The 26,407-nt window shown below is 48.3% G+C and overlaps 1 protein-coding gene across 1 annotated transcript in view; it reads left to right on the top strand.

Moving 5' to 3' along the window:
• Positions 1 to 26,407, top strand: part of DEPDC1 (DEP domain containing 1) — a 319,914-nt gene that overhangs the window by 19,668 nt on the left and 273,839 nt on the right. The gene's annotated exons all lie outside the window — the stretch shown is intronic.

Genomic DNA, 26,407 nt, shown 5'->3' with positions numbered 1-26,407 from the left:
TGCTGTTGCTCTTTATATATATATATGTGTGTGTGTGTGTGTATATAATGTGTGTATGTGTATATATATATAAAATATATATGTATGTATGTGCATATAAAAACTAAAGTATGTCTGTCTGTTTGTCCTTTATGCATTACTACACCATTCATTCGATTCATCCGATCGCCATGAAACTTTAGGAAGTTGTTCAGTATACTACCGCAATGGTTTCTGTCCATTTCTTTTTTAAAAAGAGGCCCCCCCAGGGCCCTCATAATATTTCGACTACTGAAATTGACAGCGAATTTGCGAGCATCGTCGACAGTTATGACCTCCAAATGTTATTAGATTGGTCGATTGGAGCTTCAGAAACAGACAAGCAACGGGAAGCAAGATTCTCCAGTATTAGGGGTGTCTTTCATAGATTCACATGCTTGAATATTCCCTGTCATCTAAGTGGGAGTCCCACGGTACATAAAATAGCAATAACATATGCATGTATACATGAAAAATATCATAAATAAAAATATACATACATATAATGTAATAAAATTGTAAATTCTAAAAGTACCATAGAACATAATAGGCCCATTGAAAAGCCTAAGGAAGAACTCACTTTAGTAGCATATTAGTCATTATGTGTAGGTTCACATTCCAGCCAATCAGGCTGTAGCCTCCTCTAGAACCTTCTCCTCAGCCCAAGTCCTCAGATTTTCTACCGCACGTCGTGTGAAGGGAGTCTCCCTGAGCTCTGCTCAGTTTTCTTCAACTCTAGCTGTTTATTTCTTCAAAAATGTCTTCAAATAAGAAATCTTTATTTAAAGCCTGCCCTTCTTGTGGTAAACTGCGCCTTTTCCATGAGGATCCACACAGTAAATGCATTTACTGTCTCTACCCAGACCACGAGTTGAAAAACTGTAAGTACTGTCGCACTTTTCCTCCCAAGACTCTGAGGGATAGAGAGGCCCGTCTCCTTCTGTGGCTACAGAAGTTGAAGACCTCAGAGTCTGTGGTTTCTGAGGTAGAAAGTTTGTCATCTGGTGTTTCTAAATCCTCTCAGAAGCGTGGGTCTGAAACGGAGGTTCCATCTCCTTTTCTGAAGAAGGGTAGACTGTTGGAATCCTCCAGGATTGTTTCTTCACAGGATTCGCTTCAGGGCATGACTATGGGACCTGGTTCTCCGACGTCTGCGCCCAAAGCCTTGCCTTCCTCTTTTAAATCTGGCATTGGCGCGTCGACGGGCTCGTCGACGCGTCCGTCGACGTCTTCAGCGACGACGAAATCAGTGACTGTAGCCTCTACGTCGACGACGACATGCACTATGTAATCCAAATCAGTGACTGTAGCCTCTACGTCGACGACGACATGTATTATGTAATCCAGTACTGCGTCAACAACTATCACCTCGTCGACGATAGCCCAGGAGGTGAGACCCATAACTTCTATTGTGAAGATCTCGTCGACGAGTGTCAGATCTGTACCATCGACGAAGAAGCCATCGTCGACGATACCATCGTCGACGCGAACACCGTCGACTAAGATCAAATCATCTAAAAGCAGCTCGTCGATGGGCCCATCATCGTCGACGGCCGTCTCGTCGTCGGCGCCTCCGTCGACGACTTCGTCGACGGCTGTCATCCCGTCGACGTCTACATCATCGTCATCGAGTAAAACTCCATCTTCGTCGACGGCTCCGTCGAAAGACAAGAAATCTTCGTCGACGAAGAAAAAGCCTTCAATTTCAGGGTCGATTACATCTATGGCGACGCCGCAAACGCCTCAGGTTGGTTTTAAGACTGCCGCAGTTACGTCAACGGGCTCGTCGACGTCTTATCAACCTTTGGCCACAGCTGCCACTTTTACAGTGGTTACTGCTTCTTTACGGACAGCACCTCTCATTCAACTGAGTCCAGTGAGGAGTGGAACCCTTCTTCCAGACCAATTGTTTCAGTCTGGTGGGGAAGAATCCGGAAACGATTCAGAGGTGGAATAACTGTTCGGAAAGGCATCTAGTCCATCTGATTTGCACATTAAGTGCCAGGAGTATAGTGATGAGGGTGACGAAGAGGAAAACGTCGAAGATGGGAACAAATTATTTCCTGTTGACTAATCAGAACCAGTTACTTCAGAGCCGGTTACGCAAATACCATTATCTTTGGTCATGAATTTGCAGCACATGCTTGATGACTATAACCGCAGGGTCCCTCCATCTACACCTGCCTCTCCAGCATCACAACTTCCTCCACAGCCTCAACCTCAACCTCCACAAGCACCTGCACCTGTTCCACCCTCGTCACCGGGAGGTACTCGTCCTGACAACGAGGATCCTGATCCTCGCAACACTGATGACGACAATGACGTCGATATGAATGAGTGGGACAAATAAGGGCTCAAACACCTTCCACTCCGCCCACCTCGCTTCTTGCATCGCCTCCAGTGGACATTGCAAATTTCCATAATTTGATGGTCCGTGCTGCAAAGCGTTTTCATCTCGCTGTCGAAAAACAGCATGAAAGTAAATGCTACTTTTATGATTTTATGGACCTTTCACAAAGGCAATCCCACACAATACCAATCATTGACTTTATTTGGCAGGAGGGCCTTAAATTAATGGAACATCCGAATTCGGTACCTGCAGTTTTGCCCAGATTAGACCAGAAGTATAAGGCTCCGGCGTCTGCTCTGGCCTGTTTGGTGTCACAACCGAAAGCAGATTCGGTTATCACTCAAGCAGCACAGAAAAGATCTCGCAATCCTGCTACACCACTCACGTCTCCTCCTGATCAGGAAGGCCGCAAGTTGGACTCTATAGGCAAAAAAATTACAACATTGGCGGCTACTACTGTGAGGGCGGCTAATACCATGGCTATTTTGGGCCGTTACGACCGCCAGATGTGGTCCGAGATTGCCGCACTGATTCCTCAAATACCTGAGGCCATCCGTGCAGAAGGGCAGGCCATTATTCAGGAGGGAGAGATAATTCCATCCCAAATTATAGAATGCGCGCTCGACTTTTCCTCCACGGGCTTCCGTCAATTGGCTGGGGCTGCAGTCTTGAGGCATCAAGGCTGGCTGAAGTCTACCACCTTCCGTCCAGAGGTACAAGCAAAAGTCCTGGACTTGCCGTACGATGGGGAGTCGTTGTTTGGCAAGCATGTAGACGATGCCCTTGAGGTGATAAAAAAGGACAGACACTGCAAAGTCCTTGGCTACCCTCCAGTACAAGAACCTGCCCTTTCGGGGGGCATGAGGTAGAGGCGGAGGTTCCTCTACTTTTCGAGGATCAGGCCAATATCGTTCGTACAATACCTACAACGATAACCGGCAGAGGGGTTCCTACCAATCCCAAAATAGTCAGTCCTCCACCAGACCATACCAACGGAAAACAACTTATAGAGGTGGTTCAAACAATAAAAAGCAGTGACAGTCTCAGTTCCTTTCTTCTGCCGACTGTAAATCTTGGAGGTCGCATCTCAAGGTACTTTAGCTAATGGTCCGAAATCGCCTCCGACCAATGGGTCCTGGACGTTATCTCCAAAGGACATACCCTGAAGTTTACAAAATTCCCTCCCACTCGTCCACCTTCGGGGCCACCCTCTCCCCATCTCAAAGAACTTTTGGCCCAGGTAAAATTGATGATCAAAAAAGGAGCCATTGAGGTAGTGCCGCAAGGTCAACGTGGCAAGGGATTTTATTCCCGGTTTTTCTTAGTCAAGAAAAAGTCGTGAGAATGGCGTCCAATTTTGGATTTACGGGCCCTGAACAAATTTATCATTTCGAAATCTTTTCAGATGTTAACTCTGCTTCAAATTCTGAATTCTCAATCCAGGGGAATTCTTTTCAACGATCGACCTCCAAGACGCATATTTCCATGTGCCAATTCACCCCAGATACAGGAAGGATCTACGCTTCACAGTCGGACAGTTGCACTTCCAATTCAAAGTCCTACCATTTGGCCTTCGATCAGCGCCGAGGGTCTTTACCAAGATCTTGGCCCCGGTAGCTGCCTTCCTGCGTCTGCAAGGGATCCAATTTTATCCATACCTGGACGACTGCCTTATCAATGCCAAGACTTTTCAACTGACGGAGCAGCACACTCAGCTCTGCATCTCCCTTTTCCAAACCTTGGGGTTTTGAATCAATTGCCTAAAGTCACACTTTCATCCGTCGCAAAGGCGAGATTTTCTCGGAGCCTCGCTAGATTGTCGGCGGGGGAAAGTGTTTGTTTCCAAAGAAAGACACGACCGCATGATAAAGATGGTGCAACTCCTACAGTCAAAACTGTACGTTTCTGTTCGAATGTTAAAATCATTCCTTGGCATGATTTCCTCGTGCATCCAAATTATCCCCAATTGCAGATTGCACATGAGGACTCTACAGGAGGAATTAGACAAACAGTGGAAACAGGTATCAGGGTCATTCGAGGACAAAGTCCTTCTAACACCTCACATCCAGAAAGCGCTGGAGTGGTGGGCTCACCCTCCAAACATATCTACGGGCCGTTCATTCCAAGACGAACTTCCGACTCTGACGCTTACAACAGATGCGTCTCTCGAGGGATGGGGAGCGCATCTCGACGGCATGTCTGTAAAAGGAAAGTGGACGGCGACCCAACTTACTTGGCATATCAATCGCCTGAAACTTTTGGCGATTTTCTTGGCCCTGAAATCCTTCCAGAGGTTAGTTCAGGGTCACACTCTGTTAGTGAGGACAGACAACACCACCAGCATGCACTACCTCAACAAGCAGGGCGGCACGAGGTCTCGCCTGCTTTCACAACTGGCACAAGAAATATGGGATCGGGCGATTCAACATCAAATCCATCTCACAGCCATTCATGTGCTGGGTGTGGCCAATGTTCTGGCGGACTCACTCAGCCGGGCGTCGTCAGACAATCACGAGTGGGAACTCAACCAACCAAACAACCGTCAATTTCATCTTCCGGCGGTGGGGCCAGCCGCAGATGGATCTTTTCGTGACTGCTACCAACAGGAAATGCCAACGCTTTGCAAGCCGGCATCCCCACAGAGAGTCGAGCTGAAATGCATTTTTGATCAATTGGTTGAACGACTTCATTTACGCTTTCCCTCCACTTCCTCTAATTCCTCGCCTGTTACACAGAATGAGGTTTCAACCTTGCCGCATCATCCTGATTCCACCCAAATGGCTGAGGCGTCCATGGTTTACGGACTTGCTCCAATTTTCACTGTCCGACCTGATACCGCTTCATCCTCTACCTCACCTCCTCACGAGGAAGCAGGGACAAATCTGTCACCCGGATCCGGCATACCTCCAACTCCATGCCTGGAACCTGAATACAATGAATTTGCACGTCTAAATATCGACGAGGACTGCAGAGAGGTGTTAGCGCGCGCTCGCGCTCAATCAACCATTAAGACCTACCAATTAAAGTGGAAACGTTTCTGTGTTTGCTGCCGCACTAAAGATTTGGACCCCATGACCACAAAACCTGAACAGATCTTGCCCTTCTTTTTATCCCTGGCGAGATCAGGACTTTCACACTCAACTCTTAAAGTGTTTCTGGCGGCGATTTCCCGCTACCGTCATGATGGTTCTACGTCTCTATGTTCCTCGAGAATCATTAATCAATTTTACAAGGGCCTTTTCAGGATGGTTTCCACCTATCCGTCGCCCTCCACCAGCTTGGCGCTTAAATTTGGTCTTGTCTCAACTGCTTCTACCTCCATTTGAGCCTATCCACTCTGCAAGTCAAAAATTTCTCACATGGAAGGTTGCTCTTTTGCTCGCCTTGACATCCTCGAGGCGTGTCGGTGACCTCCAGGCATTTACCATACAGCCTCCTTTTCTACAATTCTCCAATGAGGCTGTGACATTGCGAACTAATCTTAAGTTCATCCCGAAGGTTCCCAGTGATTTTCATCTCAACAAACCCGTAATCCTGAAGATTTTCTGTCCTGCTCCGCAAACCCCAGCTGAGCGGTCATTACATTCATTGGATGTGAAACGTTGTCTCAAATTTTACATCCAACGAACTGCAACTGTCAGAAAGTCAGATCAATTGTTTGTGGCGTGTGGCCCAATTTGCAAAGGACAACCTGTTACCAAACAGACCATAACAATATGGATATCTTCCACCATATCCTTTTGCCACCAACGGGCTGGGAAGCCCCTTCCTGCTCCAGTTCGTGCTCACTCAACTAGAGCGGTGTCTACTTCTGCTGCCCTTTTTGCGGGGGTACCCCTGAGGCAGATCTGCAGAGCTGCTACTTGGTCGAGCAGCCATACTTTTACAAAATACTACTGCCTGCAATCAACAGACGCCGCGGATGCGGCAGTAGGTCAAGCGGTGCTGCGGAATCTTTTCAAATAAAGGTGAGCCTCTGTTGCTACCCGCCTCCAGTCATAAAGGTTTTTTTCTAATAATATCTTAATGTTCATTGCATTTTGACTGATATGTTTACCTTACTTGCTTTGGTATATCACCTTGATGACTTATGTGATGATTTACTGCTTTCTACTCTTATTCAAGCATAAGAATCTATGAAAGACACCCCTAATACTGGAGAAGAACAAAAGTTACTTACCTGTAAACTGTGGTTCTCCAGTATTGGTGTCTTTCATAGATTCACATGCGACCCTCCCATCCTCCCCTCAGAGGCTCTCTTCTCCTCAGGCACTTTTTACTTACTTTGTGCTCCGAAAATCTGAGGACTTGGGCTTCTGAGGAGAAGGTTCTAGAGGAGGCTACAGCCTGATTGGCTGGAATGTGAACCTACACATAATGACTCTAATATGCTACTAAAGTGAGTTCTCCCTTGGGCTTTTCAATGGGCCCATTATGTTCTATGGTACTTTTAGAATGTACAATTTTATTACATTATATGTATGTATATTTTTATTTATGATATTTTTCATGTATACATGCATATGTTATTGCTATTTTATGTACCGTGGGACTCCCACTTCGACGACGGGGAATATTCAAGCATGTGAATCTACGAAAGACACCAATACTGGAGAACCACAGTTTACAGGTAAGTAACTTTTGTTCTTAGAAGCTGTTCGAATACAAACTGCTCAAGCCTGTAATTCTCAAACGAACGAGCAACGAGAATCAAGATTGGAAGCTGATCGAGTACGAACTGCTCAAGCCCGTTCTTGAGGTGGGGGTGTGTGTGTGTGTGTGTGCGGGTGTGTGTGTGTGTGTGTGTGTATATATATATGTGTATATATATATATATTCTCTCCTCCAGTGCCGGTTTGCGCACGTTGGGCTGTCGTGGCGCGGTCCTGGATAGGCCACCGACTGGCCTCGAACATATATCACCAATTACCTCCTTTATTCCGAAGTAAGCCAGGACACCCGGATTTCGTTTGCGAAATTTATTAGCAGACTCTGCTAATACATTTTGCAAACTAAATCCAGGTGTCCTGGCTTACTTCTGGAAAGGGGCGACCATTCGGTCCCCCCGAACGTATGGCGGAGTACCACGATCCCCCCGGGAAGCCATCTTGGGCGGGAGGCGAGTCTCGGCTGGTATGCCCGAAGCGGCGTAGCCGGGGCGCGCTTTTTCCCGCCCTGGAGTGGGCTGGCCTAGACACTGACGCGGCCGGCCACGCCCTTTGGGGCAGGCAGGGGCGGGTTTACGCCCGCCCTGAAGACGGATAAAAGGAGCAACAAGCCAAGAAAGCATCCTCTTGTTCCCGTGCTCTGAAGCTGCACCTCCTCGCTGCACGTGAGCTCGAGACGGAACGAAGAGCCAATTTTGAGCGTGGTAATCTTTCTTTTTTGTCTTTTCTGTCTGAGAATGCCTAAGAAAGTCGGAAAGCGAGTTACTACCGACCAGATGCTCCGTATGCTCATGAAAGAAGTAACCGATCTGAAGAAGCAGATGGCGGCTAGAGACGGGGAAGGGGGACCGAAACGACCTTTGGCAGGAGCAGCTCCTGGAAGAAAAGGCAAGAGGCCCAGAAGGGGAGCAGCTGGGGGGGACATCCCGGTTCCCGGTACCCCACTCGAAGAGCCAACTCCAGTGCCGACGGAGGGGAATCCGATTCCCGTGGTGGTCACTCCCGTGTCCGGAGAGGATATGCCGCCCGAGTTGGCAGCACAATTGGCAGCGTGGTTGGGGAAAGATAGCGAGGGCGCCACGGCTGACGACGCACGGGTGTTGATGAAACAACTGCGTGAAACTAGGGAGGCGGTGAAGGCACCATCGCCAGTTATCACGCCGTCTCCGGCAGTTGAAAAAACAACAGGAGCAGGTCCAGCGGCAGATACAGCTTCCGGTTCAGGTAAGCGGCCATTGCCGATTGCGAGGGATGAGTCTGCACCCTCACGAAGGGAAAAGTTGGGTCAGCATGTCCCTCTGGCTATTAAGGAAAAGATGTGGGCAGATGAGTATGTAAACATTTTCTCGTTGCTTACCGATCATTATGAGATGGAGCATGTTAAGAGCCAAAAGGAGCTCATGCATCCGAGTGTTTGGCGCGCAAAGATGGCCGCCTTTAAGGTTGACGAAAACATTGGCACTTGGGGCAGGGCATGGGGAATTTTTACCTCCATCATGGGCGAACGTAGGCCCGAGTTGCTGTCCGAATTGCCGATTTATCAGTCACGGATCATGGAATATTCTGTATCATATGGGGGCAATCAGTGGTTCTGTTACGATAATATTTTTAGAAAAGCGAAAGAACACGATAAAAACTTGACTTTGGATTGTTACGACTCTGTTTCGTGGTCAAAAATGGAGAGTACTGGTATGTTGAAGTTACCATTGGTAGGGAGTAGCGGGGGTGACTCCTCCCGCCAATATGCTGGGACACCCTTTCGATCAGGTACAGGTAACGACTACCACTCGAGGCCGAACTGCAACGCAGGTAAAAGGGGGATTTGTTGGAACTTTAACAGGGGTAAATGTACGAGGCCCCAGGGGTCATGCAAATTTAGACACGAATGTGGAGGGTGTGGGCAGCCATCCCATCCTGAGTCCATGTGCAGAGCCAAAACGGGTGATAACGGGGGTAGGGGAGGCGCCAAACAGGTCTGAAATAGTCCGAGGGGCGCCTTTACCTACTCCGATTGATACCATGGCAATGATTCCTTGGCTCAGCGAATACCCGGATCATGCTTCCGCTGGGGTGTTGCGGAACGGGTTTTCATATGGTTTCCGCATCCCAGTGGGGGAGTTTCAGGGTGTAGTAAAATGTAAAAACCAAACGTCGGTCTTGCAACATACGACCGTGGTACAGGAGAAGATTGGGAAGGAGGTTACTCGAGGTCGAGTCGCCGGTCCATTTGATGAGCCACCATGTGCTAACTTTGTTTGTTCTCCTTTGGGGGTGGTCCCTAAGAAGGACCCGGGTGAGTTCCGACTGATACATAATTTATCAGCCCCACGTGGTCTTTCCGTGAATGATGCGATAGACCCGGAAGTGTGTTCGGTGCGGTACGCATCTTTCGATGAGGCCGTTGCCATGTTGAATCGCCTAGGGCCCGGGGCGCTGATGGCGAAGTCAGATATTGAGTCAGCGTTCCGGTTGCTCCCGGTACACCCAGACGATCAGGGTCTCCTTGGTTTCATGTTTCAGGGTCACTATTACATGGATAGATGTATGCCAATGGGTTGCTCTATTTCTTGTGCCTATTTTGAAAAGTTCAGTTGTTTTCTGCAATGGGTCTTCACAAAGAGGACGGGTTTTCAACATATCATGCATTATCTCGATGACTTTTTGTTTCTGGGGGCGGCCGGGGATCCGGAATGTGGACAGGCTTTGAATGAATTTTGTGCCTTAATGAAGCATTTCGGTGTGCCATTGGCACCAGGTAAGACTGTGGGTCCCTCGACTTGCCTCGAGTTCCTGGGGATCGAGCTCGACTCAGTGGAAGGTTGTTTTAGATTACCTAGAGAGAAGGTGTTAAGATTCAGGGCATCCCTGGAAGCATGTATTAGCGAGTCCAAGGTCAGGCTGCATCAGTTGCAACAATTGGTGGGCCAGCTGAATTTTGCCCTGAGAGTCATGCCGATGGCCCGCCCCTTTTCCCGCTCGATCGCTCAGGCCATGGTCGGCCTGAAGGAGGGTCATCATCGCACGAGGCTATCGGCAGAGGTTCGCCAGGACATGCGCATTTGGTTGGCATTTCTGGCGGAGTTCAATGGTCGAATTGTCTGGAATAAACCGGCCGTGTCCTCCGAGGAGCTGGGGCTGTGGACAGATTCAGCTGGGAGCATTGGGTTTGGTGCCATATTCGGCACACGATGGTCGGCTCAAAAATGGCCGTTATGGTGGCATGAGTGTGGGCTGACAAGTAACATTGCCTTTCTTGAACTTTTTCCCATTCTTGTGGCCCTGAAAACTTGGCCTGAGGGGTTCAGAGATCACTCTGTGGTGTTTTGGTCTGATAACATGACCGTGGTTGAGTGTATCAATAGCCAGGCAGCACGATGCAAATGGATTCTGAGATTGCTCAAAGAAATTGTGTTATTGTGTATGCAATTGAACGTGCTATTTAAGGCAAGACATGTGCCAGGGGTAATGAATAAAGCGGCTGATGCGCTTTCTCGTTTTCGTATGCAGGCCTTCTGGGGTTTTCTGCCCACAGCGGACCCGGTGGCGGCACCCTTTCCCGAAGCTCTCTGGTCTCTCGGTGCCCCGAACTACAGAACCTCGTGGGAGAGAGTTTAGCACCCAGGACGAGGAAGGCATATGAAGGGGCGTTCCGATCCTATTGGGCCTTTGTGGGGGCTGCTAGGGGAGAGCTTTGGGGCCAGGAAGAACTAGTAATAGATTTTCTGCTGTCTTTACATCAGGCAGGCAAATCAGTGGCTACGGCCCAGAGGCATCGGGCCGCCATTTCCTTTATGGCAAGGGCTCATGGGATTCAGGACCCGACTGCGTCTTTCGTTGTGCAAAAAGCGCTACGTGGGTGGCAACGCCTTGAGGGTCGCAGAGTAGATGCAAGGCGCCCGATAGGTCTGGATAGGTTAGCTCTGTTGTTATCTGTACTCCCTGCAACATGTTCATCCCTGTATGAAACAAGGTTATTCCGAGCCGCTTTTGTGCTAGCATTCCATGGGGCTATGCGGGTAAGCGAATTAGTGGCAAAGAACAAGCAGGATACCATGGGGGGACTGTGCTGAGAGCACGTTCAGGTCAGGGGGGAGACAATGACTGTCTCGTTTGTCAGGTCCAAGACCGATCAGGGTGCGATGGGGGACTGCATAATCATACAGAGGATTCCCGGGTCTTCCATGTGCCCGGTGGGTTGCGTGGAGGAATATTTAGCGCAAAGGGTGGCATCATGGGGGGGGGACCTTGTTGAGACACGCTGACGCCACCCCACTGACGAGGTTTCAGTTTCAGCGGGTGCTTGCGATGTCGATTTCTGCCGCGGGCTTGAACCCCGGCGAGTTTGGGACCAATTCCTTTCGGATAGGGGCTGCTACAGAGGCTACAGCCAGGGGTCTGAATGTCGAACAAGTAAAACATGTGGGGCGTTGGTCCTCGAACTGTTATAAAAGGTATGTGCGGTTGCACATGTTGTGAAGCTGTAATGATGTACTCACGCTTCTTGTTTTTGTTTGGTTTTCAGTTGCGCAAGCCTACGAGGCGGGGCGAACTGTGCAGTCGACCCAACACCGGGCCAGCGGTCAGACATCACCGGCTGTGAAAAAGGAGGTGTGGGTCGTGGGCCACTCATACGTGAGGCGTGCCGCGGACGTATTCAAAGCTGGTGACATGGCTGGGGAATACGGGTACAGTGTGTCCTTCTACGGAAAGGGCGGGCTCTGCATTGACCAGTTTCGATCATTTTTCGAGGGTTTGTTAGGGCGGACGAGGTCACCGCCGTCTGTAGTCATAGTACATCTTGGGGGCAATGATTTGGTGACCACTGGTAGACGACTCTTCTTGAGGCGATGCTTTCCACGGTAAGTTGGTTAGCGAGAAGAGTTCCAGGGTGCACAATTGCATGGTCCCATATGATCCCACGGAAAGTGTGGCGGGGGGCTCTTTCGGTTTCTGCTCTGAATCATTCAGTAAGGAAAATTAATAATAAAGTGAGTAGATTGTTCCGTTCAAGTACACGGCATTCTATTTCGCATGGTTGTATTAAAGGGGACAGTATGTATTTGGGGGATGGTGTTCATTTGTCCCGGGTGGGGAACGAGTTACTCATAGGAGACCTGATAGCTTGGCTAAGGACTTTATGACATGACCTTTAGGCAGGAGTGTTGTGGGGGGTCCGGATAGCCGGTCAACTATCCGGCCTGTGGCGGTAAGGTCATGATCAGTGAGCAGTAATTGGAAGATCCCTATGGGTGGGCGTCACCCATTACGGATGGGAGCGCTCGAGGGAGGTGGCCATTGGCCCCTCAACGGGGAGGCGGTCCCTTCTAAGGATGGGCCGCCGAAAGGAAAGGAAAGGCGGTCAAGGCCCCTTCCTGGGTAGGAGGGGCTACAGCCCCCTCCTGGGGAATTTCCCGGGGCCAGGACATCTGCGACGGCAGATGTGGTAAGTTGTGTGGGGTTTGGGAGGGGGTCTACGCTACCTTCTAGATACCTCACACGAGTCCTCGGACGACCTTTAAATGGCGTCGAGTTTATTGGGGCCCCCGTCAAGTCAAGGGAAATTGGTAAATGCACTTGAGGTACACCTCTGTGCGGTCGCCCCTCACAAGTGAGGGGGATATGTCTGGTTTAGGGATCTTGACACCGGTTACCACCTTGCCGTTGGCCCTTAAACGTTAGGATGTACAATTTCAATTTAAAAGTTTTGTAGGATGTTAGTTCGGCTAGGAGAACCTTTGTATTAGAGAATATGTTAAGGTTAGCCAAACATCGCAATGTGGAAATGAAATTGTACATTAATATGAAACTGTTTATTTTAATGTTTTAATTTTTGTTTCATATTTTAATAAATACGGCCGGGAGGGTCACTCCCTCCCGTCTTCCAAAAGTTCAGAACCGTTTCCGGTTTCCCATCATTGGGGATTGTGTTGAGAGGGGGTGGCGGGTATCTCAGCCATATGGAAAGGGGCGACCATTCGGTCCCCCCGAACGTATGGCGGAGTACCACGATCCCCCCGGGAAGCCATCTTGGGCGGGAGGCGAGTCTCGGCTGGTATGCCCGAAGCGGCGTAGCCGGGGCGCGCTTTTTCCCGCCCTGGAGTGGGCTGGCCTAGACACTGACGCGGCCGGCCACGCCCTTTGGGGCAGGCAGGGGCGGGTTTACGCCCACCCTGAAGACGGATAAAAGGAGCAACAAGCCAAGAAAGCATCCTCTTGTTCCTGTGCTCTGAAGCTGCACCTCCTCGCTGCACGTGAGCTCGAGACGGAACGAAGAGCCAATTTTGACCCACCCACCAGCCCCTGAGGACAGCAAGTGGTTTTGAATAAAGTTTGATGTGGTAACGCTAATTTTTTCCAGGTTGTGATGATTATCGTGATAACTTTGAATATGCAATAAAGAATGGATAAATTGTAATATGTTTTTTGCAAATAAAGTAATTATGCACTAGTGTTGACCAGTAATCATGCCTTTTTATAAGTCGTAATTGTTACTGTCTTTAGTAATTTAGCCATTTAGTAATTTAGTTAGAATTGTCGTATTTATTTTGGTCGGGCGGTAAGGTCATGATCGGTGAGCAGTAATTGGAAGATCCCTATGGGTGGGCGTCACCCATTACGGATGGGAGCGCTCGAGGGAGGTGGCCATTGGCCCCTCAACGGGGAGGCGGTCCCTTCTAAGGATGGGCCGCCGAAAGGAAAGGAAAGGCGGTCAAGGCCCCTTCCTGGGTAGGAGGGGCTACAGCCCCCTCCTGGGGAATTTCCCGGGGCCAGGACATCTGCGACGGCAGATGTGGTAAGTTGTGTGGGGTTTGGGAGGGGGTCTACGCTACCTTCTAGATACCTCACACGAGTCCTCGGACGACCTTTAAATGGCGTCGAGTTTATTGGGGCCCCCGTCAAGTCAAGGGAAATTGGTAAATGCACTTGAGGTACACCTCTGTGCGGTCGCCCCTCACAAGTGAGGGGGATATGTCTGGTTTAGGGATCTTGACACCGGTTACGACCTTGCCGTTGGCCCTTAAACGTTAGGATGTACAATTTCAATTTAAAAGTTTTGTAGGATGTTAGTTCGGCTAGGAGAACCTTTGTATTTGAGAATATGTTCAGGTTAGCCAAACATCGCAATGTGGAAATGAAATTGTACATTAATATGAAACTGTTTATTTTAATGTTTTAATTTTTGTTTCATATTTTAATAAATACGGCCGGGAGGGTCACTCCCTCCCGTCTTCCAAAAGTTCAGAACAGTTTCCGGTTTCCCATCATTGGGGATTGTGTTGAGAGGGGGTGGCGGGTATCTCAGCCATAGGAATAAAGGAGGTAATTGGTGATATATATATATATATATATATATTTTATACACATCTAATCTCTATCTGATAGTCATCTAGCTGCAGATTCCTTATCTGGGAATTCTTCCCAGGCACAAGACTGGATCCGGACATTTTTACAGTAGTACCTCTGCGCGTCAGAGGAGGGTGTCCAGCAACTCTGTAGTGTGTTGTCCTCTGAATGTGACAATGACGGAGTCCATATAAGTCCTCCCCTCATGCAAGTTTCTTTTCTGCACACTTGATAGGCGGTTCCCCAGGCTGTTTGTTGGCCTACCACAAATGGAACAGTGTGCTTTTAAACAGCTGTCCTTTGAGTTGAAGCCCTGTGGGTCCTGTGGACCACAAATGTCTGCCATGGACCCTCGCTCTGTTTGTATATGGTGCATGGTGGAGTACCATAACTCCTCAGGGTAAAATAAAAATGTAAATGCAGTACTTGTATAGCGCACGGAGGGGGGGGTGTGGGAGGTTTGGACCTTTTGGGACAGGCAGTAGTTGGAGATATCTAGGCAAGGGGAGCCCAGGCTTCTGCTGGTACAGAAGTCCCTGCTAGTGGCCAGAAGGCCAGTGTCGTGGACGAGTGCCAGGACAGTTCACTGAGACTAGGAGGAATCAGCAGTGCCCAGATGTTGAGGACAAGCTGCTGAAAAACAACAACAAATCTTAATTAGACCGTTAATAGGCATGCCTGGTGGCTGGAGAATAACACCAGAAGCAAGGAGCAACAAACCCCCTCTAAAAAGGCCAATTTGGGCCAAAGGTTTCTTAATTTAGGTACTTTGCGATCTGCTTTTGCTAAAGGCTCCATCCTGGAATGGCTCGTATGTGAATGAAAAGGGGACTCTCTCCAACCGCTCTCCAAACCAACCTAGTACAGGAGAACTATGGAAGCAGACGGAAGAGTTACGAGTCAGCTCCGCCCTGAAAGTCCCAAAGCTGCTCTAAGGCGGAGTCGGCATGAGCGTCGAATAGACTGGCACCGAAGGGCATGTCAATCAAGGTGGCCTGAACAGCCTCAGAAAACCCAGAGCTGTGCAATCAGGCACACAGACATAGTGCCACTGAAGAGGCAATGGCCCAGCCTACGGAGTAAGTGGTATCCATAACACAGTGAGGATTAGTCTAGCTGCTTGTTGCCCATCCAGTATTAACAGAACAAGATAATTCCGTGTATCATCTGGAAAGGAGGGCAGCAGGCATGCCAATGATACCCACAATGTATGGGAGAAGCATCTGAGGACACAAGTATTAAGGGATTGCAATGCGGAACTGATGGAGGATAAAATATGTCTGCCACAAGTTTCTAGTTCTCCGGCCTTTCTGTCTAGAAGGACAGCAGGAAAAAAAGTCAATATTTTAGGCAACCAAAGCCGCCTGTACCACAAAAAACTTTAATGAGTAGGATGTCTGAGGATACATGTCGGATCGCCAGGGGCAGGGTGGTGTATGTGAGAAATAGAGCAATCCACAGGGGTCCCTGTATCCGGTTCAGCTCAAGTCCCCAACAAAATGTGAAATAGAGCCTCACTATAAGGAAGCACCAGCTCTACCCTGGATTATCCTGGATGAAGGACGCCAAGTAAGGGATCTTTCAGCATTTCCACATTAAGAAGTGTCATACCCAAAATGACAGAAACTTGTCTGAGTATATCTGCCAGAGCGGAGCCCACCTCTGCTCTGTAGCCAAACCAGGAGGGGACATGAGGCCCGAGGCTGGGGAAGATTGCAGGACACTATCTTAAACCAACTCAACCAGCTAGTCTCTATAGGAGGTGCTGCTGTGTCAGAGATGTGGTGGTTAAAGGTCAAATCCTTTCCATCACCTCCGAAATCGTGTTCCTCAGAAGGAAAACTAGGAGGGCGGCGGCAGGCAGCTATAGAGCGCAGAAGAAAGGTGTCCAAGCAGGCGTCTCCAGTGGCGAAGCATCCAACATGTTTTAGCGCCAAATTGGCTACGTCTCCGCATTAGAGAGGGGAAGTGGCGTGGCATCGAGCAGCGCAGACTGCACCGGCTGACCAGACCCAGGTGCCGAAGGTGGTAACCCCGACGGGCTGTGCACCAGCGTCAACATGGATTTGGAATCTGAAGGCCTAACAGAAGCAGAGGGCAAACCCGCCAGAGTGGACACAGTCCCAGCTTTGTGAACCTCCATGGAACCAGAGGGCAGTCCAGGGTGAAGGTGGATACCCAAAGATACTATGAAGAGAATTGTACTATTCCCTCATCTGGGTCAGTCGCCCCAGCTCCAGGGTAGGTTTAGAGACGCAGGGCAGACTTGTGCACCGACTCAAACCGAAGATCAGTAACAGGCTTTATTTGGCAAAGCCAGGAGTGCTACAACTTCGACCGCCTGCATCGTGACTTACCTCTGGACGATGGAGAGTGACGTACGTCCATGGGAACTTCTCCTAGATCCGGCCCGGGGGCAGTGCATGGAGCACGAAGGTGAACAAGGTCAAAGGGAAGTCTTGGAAGAGTGTGACATCTGCGCCGCTAGGAGTGGCAGTCGACGTTCACTCCACGCCTTCGGGCAAAGTTGGCAACAGGGGTCACATCCTGAAGAGCTGTGGCGCCACAGCCAGGGCAACTGACTCTGGACATCACGGTTCGATCCCTGGCTCCGGCGGCAGGGGTCTGCCCAGCACCATGCCACTCTGGGCAATAGTTTGTTTAATCTTCCCAACTGACCCCAGCACCAAGATATCCCTTCAGAATCTTTTATTGTCCTCCAGAGGAAGTGGAAACCCAGTGGCATAAGTCTTGGTAACATAATCCACTAGAATCTAAGGATACAGCTCTCTAGCCCACCCCAGAGGTGTAGTTAACAAGGGGCTACATGCCCCATGAAAACTGTTTTACCACTGCCTTCTCTGCTGTCCCCAGTGCCAGCATGTCTGTCTAAACAATTGAGTGCCCCTCTCCTAAATGATACCCACTTGCACTTCAAAGGCAGCTTCTTCTGTGAAACTTGCCTTTTGGACTAATACCTGTGTGGCTTCCTGCAGGAGGGAGGTAACCTCTCTTGCCCATGCAGGCCCCTATTAGGTCCTTTACTGATAGTCATTAGCACTTCTTCCCCAGGTGGGCATGAAGCTGTCTGCGTCACAATCCCGGTGTAAATCAGCAAACAAGCATTGGAAACCTTGGACAACTAAAGTGGCAACTTCTAAAGTTGCGCTTTGCCCAGAAGTGACATTAAATTCGATATAACCATTAAATCAGATTTAATACACATTCTTATGATACCAAACTGTAAAAACCTCGGTACTCCCTTTCAGAAGGTGGCTGTGAAGGCTGCCTGTAACTCTGTACTGGTCACTGGGGCTACTAGCCTTTCCATAGTAAAAATGACAATTTAGGGACTTTGGTGTTTTGAACAAGTATAAGTATGTTGCACTTTTTAACACACACCACCCTGCCATAGGGTTCGTTGTGACAGCTTTAGGGGAGACATACATATATTAAAAGGGGAGATTTGGGTTTTGACATTATTTTAAATGGCAAAGTCAAGTTAGTAGTTTTAAACTGCCCTTACAGTCTACAAAGGCACTGGGAGCTATGTTTTACCATGTTCTATTCAGGGTGGCACAATAAGTACTGCAGTCTTCGAGGGGAGGCTCTTTCTTAAAGGGCCTGGTACCATAAACTAGGGAATTACAAGTTTGGCTATGCCAATTGGGGACAAGCCAAATAAACATGTACTATTTTTAAGTCCGAGCACATCCAGGGAGTTCTGTTTAGCAGGGCTCAGTGCATTTCAGAGCCATTACGGCAGCACCTAGTAGTCAAAATGTGGGCAAAAAGTCAGGATAAACCTGTTAAAAATTGTTTAATTAGACATAGAACCGTGCCGTTGTTTTTCTGTAAGTCACATTTTTTTTCATTCTTTTTTCATTCTTGCTCACCGTCCCTTGATACACAACCACATCCCTCTTCTAAAATCTATTCCACGTGTCCCTCATGTATTTTAATTTTAAGGAGTTTCCTCATCAAGGGAATTGGGTAAATATATATCCTTTTGAGACATTGGATAAATTACTTTTTTCCCCTCATTGAAACCCACAAGGTTTTAGCCTATACTTCTGCTTACTTTAGTAGGATCTACCCGATGCCTGCTACATGTTTTTAGGTCTTGCTTACGCAGAGCACATGCGCTGCATAGGAAAAAGACCTTTAGCCATCGATTTCCGTCTTCAGGCAAAAACGTGCATGCATTGCATTGCTTTTAATGGCAACTCTTGCACGTTTGGCGATTCCCTTGCGGGAGCGAGCTTTAAAACCATTTGTTAGTAATTAACAGATGGTTTCAAAGCTGGCATCCGCAAGGGAAACAGCCGCTGGCCCCCCTCCTCTTTCCCCTCCCGCCTCCTGCCGCCTCGTCTCCTAGTCAGGGCGCGGCACACACGCTTGTCTTTTTTTGATCCATTTCACAGGGAAGCAACTAAATAAAAAAAGGGAAGAGATGTTGTGAACAATTTCTTCAAGTCACGGTTTTCAGTAAGTGAGGAGCAAGACATTGTCTGTGTCTTCTCTGGGCAGTAAGGAAGATACAGAGTCCTTTTCCTTCTCTGCCCGTCCCCAAACGTCCACGAAAGCAAGCCGAGCCTTATCTGAATGTCTTTGCTATTTTCGCCGTCCTGGGACACAGTTTTGAAAATAAAAAGTAGAGGAACGGAATCTTTTTAATAAAAGAAGTATGGGCACGCCTGGCCCTGCTGATCCCGCCTGGTTTACACAAATAGGGGATGGAGTCCCATTTCCCCATGACACCTAAGAACCACTTCTTCACTCTTTTGCAACACATTTGTGCATATATTGAGTGGCAAAGGGCACAAGGCCACTCTTTGTCACTGCATGTGCCCTTGACCAGGTGGACGGAAAAAAGCTTAATTTCCCTGAGCCCCGTTGGGTTCACGGTATTTTCCTCCTGTGAATCACTGGATGTGCGCACTTGTGAGTGGAGGTGTGGGCTCAGCCAAATAATATAGCTCAGTCAAGTACTGCAACCATTGTTGTGATGTGTGTTACCTGAAGATCACTGCTCCAGTTTCCAGACGGGGCACTTAGCATCTTTGTGATAATACCTTCTAAAAAGCACATCGTGTTGGGTAATAATTCATGTCAGCAGAGCCTCCAGACAAAACAAAGCCTTATGGTTACACTGTGTGTACTAAATATTAACAGAGCCTGGCAGTCACGGGTGGCATTGCGTGAACGTGAGAACTGAAAGTATATTCCACAGCGCTCGGGATCTCCAGGTCTGCGCATGATGACGTCAGTCAATCCTGGTTTCCATTTGCAATCTGGGATTTGTAGTTATGATTATTACATCAAAGAAGACACTCGTACTGGACTAGATGCTTTTGCATGGAAACTGAAAACTAGAGCACTTTTCACTGGTACTTCTCTTTCTGGTATTGATTGGTTCCATATCTTTTGCACCACAACGGCCTATTCAAGGGGTGACAGATGCCTGAGACCTAGTGAAACTGAAGGCGCTCCCGGCTAAGGAGTGGCTTCATTAGAGCCGGCTGACGAAGATACAGTACTTCAATGCTTGGTTAAGGATAAATTGTCACACCCACTGAACAACGGCACAAGCACGTCATTTTTATTCTTAAAAAAAAATAATAATAAAGCATTTATTAAGCGCATGGCTGCACAGCTGTGTATCCCCGCGCTGATTGCTGAAAAAAACTCACAGAGAATCAAGAAAGGAATGGAATAACCGGCTTATTGAGGAAATAGATGGGTTTTCAGTTTGGCTCTGAAAAGGGTTTCAGAAGGTTCCATTCTTAAATGAACCGGAAGAGCATTCCAATGTTTCACTCCTAGGTAGCGAAAGGAGCGGCCACCAATTTTTGCTCTGTGGACGAGGGGGAGTTTGAAAAGAGACATTCCTGAGGACCTAAGGTCTCTGGTAGGGCGGTGGATGGTCATGAGGCCTCTTAAATAGGTAGGACCCTTGTTGTGGGCTATCTTGTGGGCATAGAAGAGGCTCTTGAATTTTATTCTCTCCCTAACGGGGAGCCAGTGAAGTTTAGACAATGCCGCCTTGGCAGAAGTTCTTTTGGGAAGACCTAGTACCAAGCGGGCTGCCGCATTTTGTAAGCATTGCAGCTGGTGAAGATGTTTTTGGTTGAGGCCTAAAAGGAGAGCATTCCCATAGTCCAGGTGAGGTGTGATAAGTGCATGCACGATAGTTTTCCTGGCTTTAATAGGAATCAGGTCGATGATTTTTCTGAGGATTCTTAATGTGCCAATGCATTTTCCAATGATCTTGGTGACATGGGATTTTCCTGATAGATCAGAGTCGATCATGATCCCTAGGTTCTTGACCTTCTCAACAGGGCGAGGGCATTCGCCCAAAGTTGTGGGCGACCACGCTTGAGACCATACAGAGGTTTTATTCCCTATCACTAGCACCTCTGTTTTGTCTCCATTAAGCCGGAGGCAATTACTGTCCATCCACATGGCGACAGCAGCCATGCACTCTGAGAAGTTGGAGGCATACTTCTCGGTGTCAGGAGTAAGCTTAAACATAAGCTGAGTGTCATCGGCGTAGCTGACAATGCCCACCCCAAAGTTCTCTATGATCTGAGCCAGGGGTTCCATATAGATGTTGAACAATGTAGGGCTCAAACTAGAGCCCTGTGAAACCCCATAGCTCACGGCACGGGAAGATGATTTAAAGGGCGGGCAATGAAGCTGGAAAGATCTTTATTTAGCTCCGTGATTTACCGATATTAGGAAGTTTTAAAAATATTGTTTACAAGTGGATAACTGCTATAATAAATATGTGCAGTAAACACATGTTTAACTCCGGGACTACAAAGGCTGTAGAAAGCCGCCAAAACGGCAGTAGATTTAGTCAAAATTACTTAATGGATTTGAAGGGCTGAACACTGCCAAATTCATAATCTCCTTTAAAAACGCAGTTTGCTTCTGAGTGAACAACTGTGCTGCCTCTGCCTTGATCGTGCGCTTTTCATATATTTGTTTTTAGTTCTGTTTCCAATGTTTTGCAGTGGGGTCTGCTAGCTGGTCTTTGCAGTGCCAGGACATCAAGGGCCTATAATGCTCGATTGAGCCTTTTTAAAGCAGGGATCCGCTGGTGTAAACTAACATTGGCTCGTTTAAATAATAATGTTACACTACTGACATGTTAGGCAAAGTTAATGCCAATGTAAATAAATCCCATAGCTGGCGCTATATTCCCCTCCGCCCAAACGAAACGGTCCCTTGGATTCAACTTTCATAGGATGTTTAAGCCCAAATGCTAAGTCCCAGAGCTGCAGAGTGTCAATCATATCTAGATGGAATACATTCTCATTTTCTTTGTGACTAAATAGACCATATTAGCCAATGATAGAGTTCAAATTGTAAAATTGTTCACTGATAAAAACCGGAAAAAAAAACAGAAGCCTAAAACGTGCTGGATAACAGTACATGCCTTGCTATTTAATTGGCATGGCATTTTGAAAGAATTAGATGGACATAGGCTATAATACATTGTAATCACATTTATACAGTGCTTACTACTCCCATTGAGATGTTGAATCCCTTTACGCTGAACAGCATGCTGCTACGGAACTCAAGGTTAGTGTTTTTCCCAGTTGATATGCCGATTAGGCTTGTGGTCCCTAAGGAATCCATTCATTGCATCTACTCCAGTTTCTATGTGATAGATTACATTAATAGTAGTTAGGTGTGATCTTTAGTGCACGTCTCCACCCTTCAAGGCAGGACCAGCACCTACTGCCATTAATGCCCCCTTTACCCATATGTGCCCCTTGCCCCATCCGGAGTAGCACACCTCCCAGACCCAGTCCCATCCTTGCTTGTGCTCACAGCCCCATTTCCTGAACATGCCTGGACATCGTCCCGGGGTCATCCGGGTGCCTCCTGCTCTCTGCCCTCTGGGCACGTCTCTCAAAGCTGGAACAGGAGTGCGCATACGACGTAACAATTGCCTTTTGGGCCACCTCCGGGGTGTCACGCAGCGGTGTGAGATATTCCTCAGTTGGAGGTAAACGGAACAATGAAACCGTGCCAAAGTGAGCGAGTCTCCCATCCAACGTAAACAGACAGTTGACAGCTATGAAGGATAAGTGACTGTCTGGTGTAACTCTCGATTTTCGCAACATGCCCAGAGCACAGGGCAGTCTTTGTGAAGTGGATGAGGAGCAACCGCCTGAAGCTGAACTCCGACAAGACGGAGGTACTCCTCCTCTGACCCACCCCCTCAGCCTGGGACGACTCCTGGTGGCCGACCACACTGGGTACAGCACCAGCACCCACCGACCATGCACCAAACCTAGGATTCATCCTAGTCTCCTCCCACTCCATGGCTAAGCAGATCGGCGCCGCCTCCTCCTCCTGCTACAACACCCTCCGCATGCTGCGCAGGATCTACAAGTGGGTCCTGACCGAAACAAGAACGGTGACATAGGCCCTCAGCAGTAGGCTGGACTACAGCAACGCACTCTACGCAGGAATCCCAGCCAAACACCTACGACGACTACAACTCATCTAAAACGCCTCCGCCCGACTGATCGTCAACGTCCCCCGCAGCAGCCACATCACCCTCCACCTGAGAGACCTACACTGGCTCCCCGTCGACAAGAGGATCACCTTCAAGCTCCTCACCCACACACACAAATCACTCCACAACGCCGGACCAGCCTACCTTAACAGCAGACTCTGCTTCTACACCCCCACCCGCCAGCTCCGCTTTGCCCTCGCCGCTGTTCCCCGAATCCAACGAACAACCTCCGGCGCTAGATCCTTCTCCTACCATGCCGCCAAGACCTGGAACACCCTCCCTACCCACATACGGCAGACCTAAGACCTACTCGCCTTCAGAAGACTCCTCAAGACCTGGCTCTTCGAGCAGTAGCAGCACCCCCCGCCTCCCCTCCCACCCCCCACCCCCTCCAGCACCTTGAGACCCTCACGGGTAAGTAGCGCGCTCTACAAGTACTCTTGATTGATTGCAGGGAGTTCACCCTACTCCGCAGCAGTCTGCCCCTGGGACTCTGCACTCTCTAGCCAAAGCCCCCTTTCACTGATGTGAAGCCAGGTCTGACGTCTGTTGGCTAATGCATACACTGCAGGGGTCTGTTTTTTTTTGTTTGTTCCTAGGTTGGAATCTCGGTGGGAACGTCCAGTCATTCATCATTACAAAGTTAATAAAATGTATGTTTTGTATATATATGTTGGCTCGTGCCACTAAATCTTCAGGGTAAAGGTGCACTTTACAAAAAACACGTGTGGCCACATATTCACATTTACAGCCCCATGGTGCAGCGCATGTCCCTTTCCCGGAAGTTAAAGGGGGCCCGAGGACCGTGGCTGAAAGTCAATCTGGATCCAGCGATCTCCCTCTTTTCTCTTTCTTGTAAGTGCCACTTGTTACTTCTTTGCTGGGTGCTTGCCAGTTTCCTTCTGTGCTGTGTGACTTTGAGCCATTTGCGTCCTTGCAGTGTGTGGTTGTTTGGCACACTGTCTCTATGCATTGTTCCTATTTGCTACCTTTTGTCTTGTCCTTTTTAAGATTACTGCTAGATCCCTCCTGTGCATCACTCCGCACCAACCTCTCCTTAGCATCACCAAGCACCACCTCCGCATCACTCAGCAGCATCTGAGCACCATCACAACATTACCGAAGCACCACCAAAGCATCACTCACACCACCTCAGCATCACTGAAGAACACCTTAGTATCACTCAGCACTAACAGAGCACCCCCTCTGCACAAGCACACCACCACCTTAGCGATACACCTCGAGCACCAGCGCAGCACCAGCGCAGCACCACCTCAGCACCACCTCCACACAAACACACCACCACCTTAGCAATACATCAGTTTAACTCTGCATTACCTCAGCACCAGCTCAACACCACCTCTGCACAAACGCAGCACCACCACAGCACAGCACCAGTGCACCATCACCTCACTACCAGTGCACCATCACCTCACTGCCAGTGCACCACCACACCAGCGCAGCACCACCTCACAGCACCAGCGCAGCACCACCTCACAGCACCAGCGCAGCACCACCTCACAGCACCAGCGCAGCACCACCTCACAGCACCAGTGCAGCACCACCTCCGCATCAGTGTAGCACCACCACAGCACTTCCGCATCAGCGTAGCACCACCACAGCATCACTCAGCAAAAGCGCAGAATCTCATCCGCATCATTCAACACCACCATAGCACCACCTCTTTATCAGCACAGCACCACCTACGCATCAGTGCACCAGCGTCAAAGCACTAACACCACACCAGCGCAACCCCATCACGGCATCGGCACAGCACCACCTCCGTACCAGTGCAGCATCACTTGAGCATTAGCGCAGCACCAGCACAGCACCAACTCAGCATTGCTCTGCACCACCTCCGCATCACTCAGGACTACCTCTGCATCACTCAGCACCACCTCTGCACAAGCACCTCATGTAAGTATACCTCAGCATCACCGTAGCATCAGCACAGCATCACCTCAGCACCAGGACAGGCAAACTAGAAGACATTGTATATGTTCTTTTTTAATAGGGTTGTTCATTTGTACATAATGTTTACTTGTAAAGTAACAAATATGCTTAACACTTTATTATAACTTTTCAAGATGCTGTACAGCAGCCGCACTGCTCTACAACATAGCTTAAACCCATTGGCAAGGCCAATAGCTCTGGCAAAACACAGAGGCGAGACCTATTGGCTATGCCAATGCTTGTTTGTCCCGGTGATGATGCATAAATTGTGCTAAGGGTCAAAACGCCGTCGACAATAGATGGTACACGGAAAGTTTATGATGAAATTGGTCAATTAAGAGCTATTGAACAAAAAATGGTCTCCTTCTTCATTTTAACCAGTCATTTTAATATATTAGCCTTGTAACTGACCAGTTCATTGTCTAAAAGCTTCTGCATGATCACCTTGTTACTGATTTTTATCACTGCACTTACTTGCACTGTATGATCATCTCACTTCACCGAGCACCACTTTTATTTGTTAGGGATGCTTTTCTATAATATTTTGAACGGGTCAATAAATCTTTGTTTATGCAGATCTCGAAAAATCATAAAGTTACTAGACCTGCAGGTCTAGTGACTTAAATAATCTACTCAACCTATTTGTAATGCTCTTGGCCCATAAACTAGTTTCAAATTATGTGATATTATGTCTTATATAGAGGCCCCAATATAGGCATGACTCTAGATGTCCTAATATAGGCATGATTCTAGATGCCCTTATATAGGCATGATCTTTCACCAACATTAGTTCCCTACACTACACAATAACGAGCTCTGAGGATTGAACCTCATCTAGTTTTCAGTTCTGGGTGCAGGAGGGTTTTCCCTGAACAAAGGTCTCCTATAACATCTGCAATGGGCTCATACATTATGTATAAGCATTCATGAGGGCTCTTGGAAACGAGGCAGAAACTACATCACGTGCATAATATCTATGCACAAGGTTCATCCCTTACATCTGCCTCAGTCCGACAATGACCCAAACAAAACATACATTTGGGTATAAATACACCACATCTTGCCAAGATAATGCAGAGAGAACCAAGACTTTCAGGCTGACACACTGACCCGAGACGCTGAGGCTCCTGCATGCAGACGCTCCAGTTGACAGTGGTCTGAACATCCCTTGGGGGGGGGGTCCAACTTGAGACCATGAAGGGCTCCGGCATTTCTCATACTTCAGGCAATGGGCTTCAACTAAATCCTAAAGGGATTCTTGGCTTTTACACCTACTCATATGCTAGGTACACTTGGATACATATAGATGGGTATCGTAGAAGTACGCACACTTTTATCTTGCATTTTATATTCGTGCATTTATTCATGCTAATTGCACAATGGTAGAACTGTACTATCCGTTTATATTCATATTACTGCTAATTATATATCTCTGCTACTGTTTAATGGTTGTTACAGCTCATATATTCTACACGAGAATAAAAACTGTTCTATAAACCTTTTATTGAAACGCCCAGACTATTTATTCTGTGTACCTCT

This window comes from Lissotriton vulgaris, chromosome 1_1, assembly GCF_964263255.1.
Source record: "Lissotriton vulgaris chromosome 1_1, aLisVul1.2, whole genome shotgun sequence".
Lineage (NCBI taxonomy): Eukaryota > Metazoa > Chordata > Amphibia > Caudata > Salamandridae > Lissotriton > Lissotriton vulgaris.
The sequence above is the reverse complement of the archived record's forward strand: the minus strand, read 5'-3'. Positions and strand labels throughout refer to the sequence as shown.